Source organism: Oratosquilla oratoria, chromosome 32 (assembly GCF_046742065.1).
Source record: "Oratosquilla oratoria isolate Oo_2021 chromosome 32, ASM4674206v1, whole genome shotgun sequence".
Lineage (NCBI taxonomy): Eukaryota > Metazoa > Arthropoda > Malacostraca > Stomatopoda > Squillidae > Oratosquilla > Oratosquilla oratoria.
Genome location: NC_134808.1, coordinates 24,590,949 through 24,598,448, shown reverse-complemented (window position 1 = coordinate 24,598,448; position 7,500 = coordinate 24,590,949).

Sequence of the window (7,500 nt, the reverse complement as noted above, 5' to 3'; positions counted from 1 at the left end):
ATATATATATATATATATATATAATATACAGTATGTATATATGTGTATATATATGTATACATATATGTGTATATATATGTATACATATATATATAATATGTATACATATATATATATATATATAATATGTATACATATATATATATATAATATGTATACATATATATATATATGTATACATATATATATGTATATATATATATATATATATATGTATACATATATATATGTATATATATATATATATGTGTGTGTGTGTGTGTGTGTGTGTGTATGTGTGTGTGTGTGTGTGTGTGTCTGTATACATATATACTGTATATCAATCAATTCAGCCATCCCGAGTCCACTGCTGAACAAAGGACTCCTTCATAGCTTTCCATGATTCACACGACCGCGACAACCTCTGCCACGTCACTCCTGCGAACTTCTCTATCTCGTCTCTCCACCTTCTGTCTGGTCTGCCTCTTCCACGCTTCCTATCTCGCGGCAACCTCTGCCACGTCACTCCTGCGAACTTCTCTATCTCGTCTCTCCACCTTCTGTCTGGTCTGCCTCTTCCACGCTTCCTATCTCGCGGCGTCCACCCAGTAACACACTTGCTCCATCGCTCATCAGCCTTTGGCACAAACTTACCTGCCGAATTCCACTTCCTCTCTTTTACCGCCTCCACAAAATATTTCACTCTAGTCTGCTCTCTCACCCAACTTGCTCTCTTTCGGTCTCTCAGCGTTATTCACATCATTGATCTCTCCATTCTCCTCTGTGCTGTCCTTAGTTTTGTTCCTATTGCCTTCGTTAGTTTCCAAGTCTTATACCCGTAGATTATTGCTGGCAGAATGCATTGATTGTAAACTTTCATTTTTCCAACCAATTGTAATACGTCTTTTTATTTCATTATCATGATCTTTCGTCACTTTCACCATCTACCCTAAATAATTATACTCCTCAACTTCTTCAAAACTCACCAACGACTATAATCTCTTTAGTTTGAACTTTTGTGTTGAACATTATTTGGTATTACTCTTATTTATTTCTAAACCTACTTTGAGACTTTCTTTGTTCAGACCACTCAGCATATCTTGCAAGTCCTCTGCCTTATCTGAAATAAGAATATCATCTGCAAATTTTAGGTGGTTCAAATGTTCGCCATTAACCTTCAAACCTTTCTCCTCCCAACTCAACCTTCTCTTCCAAACAAGCATTAAATAATTTGGGTAAAATGGTATTGCCTTGTCGTACTCCTTTCTCGATCTTGATCTTTCCTGTATCTTTATGTGGTCGAATTATGGCGGTATCTTTCGCATAAATCTTTTATAAAACCCTTGCGATCTGTTTATTTGTACTCTGCGTAACGAGTTTAGTACTGCTATTTGTTCTACCGAGCCAAAGGCCTTCTCATAATCTACAAAAGCTAAACAGAGGGGTATATTGTTTTCTGTCGTTTTCTCGATTAGTTTATCACCTGCAAATGGTCTAAAGTCGAATATTCGCTCCTAAAGCCTGTCTGTTTACTCGGTTGGTTTCCATCTGAAACTTGACTTAGTCTATTTATAAGGATCTTGGAGAATACTGGCCCAGTTGGGTCTCCCGATGTTGATGGCTTAGAATTAAAGTGCATTGTGGTTGTTAAAATGTATCTCTAATCACTGGGACCCATTCAGTGTTGTACAAATACTTTCCCGCGTTTGTATACTTCCAATTGTACTATCATAGTGGAGATGGGTTGAACGTAAAAATTTCATGTATGTATATGTAACTCGAGCATACAAATATATAAGAAAAATTGCACTCAACTTATATCTCTCTTGATAGCGAAGTTGGTTAGTTACTACGGCATTTGTCATGTGATCGCTGAGTTCGAGTTCTTGGCAGTACCGCATTTCAATTTCTGCATGTGGCCCCATTGGGTCTCCCGATGTTGATGGCTTAGAATTAAAGTGCATTGTGGTTCTTAAAATGTATCTCTAATTACTGGGCCCCATTCAGTGTTGTACAAATACATACATGCATACATATATATATATATATATATATATATATATATATATATATATATATATATAAAAATATATATATATATATATATAAAGACAGACAAATATGAAGGTGAGGTGGTAAAATGAAAACGTTAAGGCTAGAGTATGGAGTTTTATTCAGAACCAGACGATTCGACTTCTTGGGATTTCTTCAGTGGACTCTCTGTGGCCTTCCTCAGTGGCCTTCCTCAGAGTCCATTGAGGAAGGCCCAAGAGGTCAAAACGTCTGGTTCTGAATGAAGCCTCCATACTCTAGCCTTAACGTTTCATTTTGCCATCTCACCTCCATATATATGAATATATATATATATATATAAATATATATATATATATACATATATAATATATATATATATGTGTATATATATATATATATATACATATATTACAGGTGCAAAATGTAATCACACATTTGTCAATAACGTAGAAACCACTGTTGGAGTAGAAAAGACTGGAAACGGGGAATCTATATATTTCGATTGCAAACTGCAATCCTCTTCAGTAGAGGATTGTAGTTTGCAATCGAAATATATAGATTCCCCGTTTCCAGTCTTTTCTACTCCAACAGTGGTTTCTACGTTATATATAATAATATATATATATATATATATATATATATATATATATATATATGTATATACATATGTATATATAAATATATATATATGTATATATATGTATATACATATGTATATACATATATATATATATGTATATATATATGTACATATATATATACATATATGTATATATATATATACATATATATATGTGTATATATATGTGTGTATATATATATGTATACATATATGTATATATATATATATATTTATAATACTTTACACTACAGATGCATATATGAATATATATATACACATGTAGATATATATTTTCTCTCTTACTCTCTCTTTTTCTCTCAAAGTCAATGCCTTATTTGCCTTTCATCCCTCCCACATTCATTATTTATTTTTCATCTTCCTTCTCATTCCCCTTCTTCCTTCACTTTCCCTCTTCCCCTTCCCTGCTTCTGTCATTTTGTTGGCCTTTCTTCATTTCCCCTCAGTTCTTCTTTTTTGTCCAGCCCTCACCCTCCCACTCACTCTCCTTCTCTCTCTCTCTCTCTCTCTCTCTGTCTCTCTTTCCTTCGCGCGGTTTTATAGCCTTTTCTCTTCTTTTTCTTTCTTTTCTTTTATAGTGTTTGTCTCCTCGTTGTTTCTTTCCTTTTTATGTTCCTTTCAGTGGTATACAATGGAAAATCAAACCAACAACAGACTCGTGTGTATATGTATGCATATATATATACATATATATGTATATATATACATATATATATAGTATATATATATATACATATATATATATATATTTGCGAGAGAAAAAAATACAAGAAACGTTCAAAGTGTAGACGGTAAGATCTTTCGTATATTACATCTTCAGACAAACAAACAGCTCGGAAATGCCTAATGTCACCAGACAAATCCATTATACCTACCCAAAATACATTATCGTAACTTGAGTATATACGCCATATCTAGCCACATCCATCAATAATATAACTAAACCCCATACAATGGAACTAACACCCGTATAATGTATATTTTATAACAAATACATTTCCCTTATAGCAACCTACACCCAACGTACTTACCTGAGCGCTTTTCCATTTTATAAATGACGGCTGCGTCCGTCATAGCTAGGCTGCCTCGGTCAGGGACCTAGGAGAGGAGGTAGGGAGACGTTCTCCCTTATCTCACCAGGTGAGATCTTTGCCCTTTGTGCACAATATCCAGTACCTGAAAATAAGCTAAAGAATAAACATCGCCCCCGTTTCAAGGAACCCATCCTTAGAACCTCTGCCCCATATGTAAGCCGCATAATAACGGCTGCATAAATGGTGGCAGGCGGTGTTCTCGCGTCCACGAAGAGAATCGCTAATCCTCAAAGAGCCACGCCTACCACGCCTACCAAGCAGTGCTCCCACACCAACCGAAGAAGACTACCTGACTAAAGCCGTTGTCCTTAGCCAAGCCACCCAAACTATGCCTATCCAAAAATTCACAAATCGGGTTACATAATTGGTGGTGATATCGAAAGGCATTCGATTTTATATCACCTGGTGGCAGTTTGCTACCAATCTGAAAATAAATCACAGTCTAGACACGTGGAAAGAATGAGTGAGGAAAGATTAGTAAAAGAGGTGTGAAAGGCAGAGGTGAAAGGAGTGAAAATGAGGGGGCGACCTAGGATGAGATGGATGGATGGTGCAAAAGGGACATTAGAAAAGAGAGGAGTGTCTGTTGATGAAGTACGGGAGAGGACAGAAGATAGGGCGTGAATGGAGAAGGATTGTGTATGGATGATGCTGTGATGCATGAGGGGGAGTGGGTGGGGGGATGGGGGGTGAGGGAGTATATGTGAATAATAAATTGACGCAGCCCGAAGGGATTTCTCCGCGTCTTGTCCTTTTATGCATGAGGGGACGGAGAGTGGGGGTTCGCCGATTTAATAAAGCAGCCTTGCTGTAGATTGATGTGTCTTAAGACACCGTCTCTGACCCAGGGCGGTAGGCGAGATGCAGGGATGACCCGTCATCCAGGCGGAGCCAAGATAAGAGGGAGGGAATGGGGTGGAAGTAAGTGGAGTATGTAGAGGATGGAATGGGTGGGAGTGTTTTTTATGCCTTTGTTTTTTGGCTATCTCACTTGTAAGGGGGAAAAAATCCTTTGGTATATATATATATATATATATTCATACATATATAATATACTGTATATACATTATATATATATATATATATATATATATATATATATACATATATATATGCAAAGTAGATCACTTGGAAAAAAAGAAACTAACGAAGCAGAGTGCTCTCGTATATTACATCTTCAGTGTAAAAAGTACTTTTTTTTACACTGAATGTAATATGCGAAAGCGCTCTGCTTCCTTAGTTTTTTTCCAAGTAGGCTATGCATTAGTGAACACATGTACCCGTGTTCTTATTAGCATATACATATACATATATATATATATATATATATATATATATATATATAATATATATATATATATATATATATAATATATATATATATAATATATATATGGGAATCACGGGTCTTATCTGATTATCGAGTTTATTCCTGACCGGTTTCGCTTACAATAGCTTCTTCAGAATAGCACCTCTGAAGAAGCTATTGTAAGCGAAACCGGTCAGGAATAAACTCGATAATCAGATAAAGACCCGTGTTGCCCCCTCCACCTTTCCCATAATTTGTCCCAATGTCTCTCTCTCTCTCTCTCTCTCTCTCTCTCTCTATGTTTTATCTTCCTCCTCTTCTTCCATTTTCTCTCGTCATCTTTTCTTGTTGGTTCTCCCGATTTCTCTATTTCCTCTCATTCGTCAAGAATTCTCTTTTGCTGTCTCCATCCACACGTCCCGTCTGCTTCATCCTTTTATCTCTTTCTCCTTTTGTTTCATTTTCTCTTGAATTTTGTTCTCATTGTCTAGCCTCTGTTATACAGAAGTGTATATGCGTTCTTGTATTTTCTCGTATTTTTTTTTATTATCTTATCCTTTATATTTTTCTTTACTTTATAATTTTTATATATTTTTATATACTTTCTTTTTCTTTTACCTTTTCTATGTTTTCTTTATTCATTTATTATTTTTCATTTTATTTTTCAATTCATTTTTCAACATTTTTATTTATAATTACTTATTCATTTATACTTTTATTTATACATTAATCTACTGATTTATTAATTTATCTATTCATTCATTCATTCTGCTCATTTATCTACTTACATTATTTACATTTTTGTATATGAATCTGAATATGGCCTCATTATAGGCTAAATGGTCTCCTGTTAGTATTTTCATTTACAAACCATTATATATTTTCCTTGCAATCTTTTCATATAAAAACACAATTTTAATTCCTCCTTTTGTATATATATTTGTTTATCTATTTGCTTTTCAATTGTGTCCCTAGGCTTACGATCTTCATATTATATTTTTCTTATTTAATTGTCCATTTTTTTTTGTGAATTAAAAGTATTATCTTCTATTGAAAAGATCTTATTTCTGCCCGTGTGGCAATTTTAGATTTTTTTTTCAATATCCTCTCTCTCTCTCTCTCTCTCTCTCTCTCTCTCTCTCTCTCTCTCTCTCTCTCTCTCTCTCTCTGCTTCTCTCTTATCTCTCTCTCTCTCTCTCTGTCTCTCTTGTATCTCCTCTCTCTATCTATATCTCTCTATCTCCTCTCCTCTCTCTCTCTCTCCTTCTCTCCCTCCTCTCTCTCTCCCTCTCCTCTCTCTCCCTCTCCCTATCTCTCATCTCTCCCTCTAACCCCCCTCTCTCTTCTCTCTCTCTCTCTTTCTCTCTTACATCTATCTTCTCTCTCCTCTCTCTCTCTCTCTGCCTTTCTGTCTCTCACTCTCACTCTCTTTCTCACTCTCTCTCTCTCTCTCTCTCCCTCTCTCTTCTCTCCCTCTCTCTTCTCTCTCTCTCTCTCTCTCTCTCTCTCTCTCTCTCTCTCTCTCTCTCTCTCTCTCTCTCTCTCTCTCTCTCTCTCTCTCTCTCTCTCTCTCGCTCTCTCTTTCTACTTCTACATTTCTCTTTGTTTCCATCCTTCTCTAACGTGTCTGTTATTCATTCGTTTCCACTATTTTCTTCTCCTATTTTCTTCCCCCTCTTTCGCATTACTTCTCTTTTCGTTTTGGCAACATTTGCACTTTTTTTTCTTTGCATCTTTGTTCTATTTTCCATTTCTAAACAAACGCAGACACACACGGACACGCACATGCACAGGCACACACACACACACACACACACACACACACACACACACACACACACACACACACACACACACACACACACACACACACACACACACACACACACACACACACACACACATACACACACTCACACAGACGACTCATTGACGCGGTTGGTAGAGTTCCTGGTTGCCACTACGGAGATCCGGGTTCGAATCCAGCCCAGGGAGTTGGGTGTGTGCGTGTGCGTGTAAGGTCACAGCATTACCCATAGATCGGTCATATATGATCTCTGAGCCCTCTTCCGAGAGAGAAATAGATGTCCGTGACGAGTTCAACACGTGATCCAAGACTATGGTGAATCACACAAACACACACACACACACACACACACACACACACACACACACACACACACACACACACACACACACACACACACACACACACACACGCGCGCGCGCGCGCACACACACTCGCACACACAAACACACAGGCACGCACATTTTATTAATTTGACAATTATTCCTGGAATTTGATTTTTTCTTTTGGTAATAATGAAATCAATGCGTACTTCTTGATGTACGAATATTGTTCTAAACGAGTCTTTTAACTCTAATTATGTATGCATATAAATGTACATAAACATACATATATAACATATAGATATGCACGTATG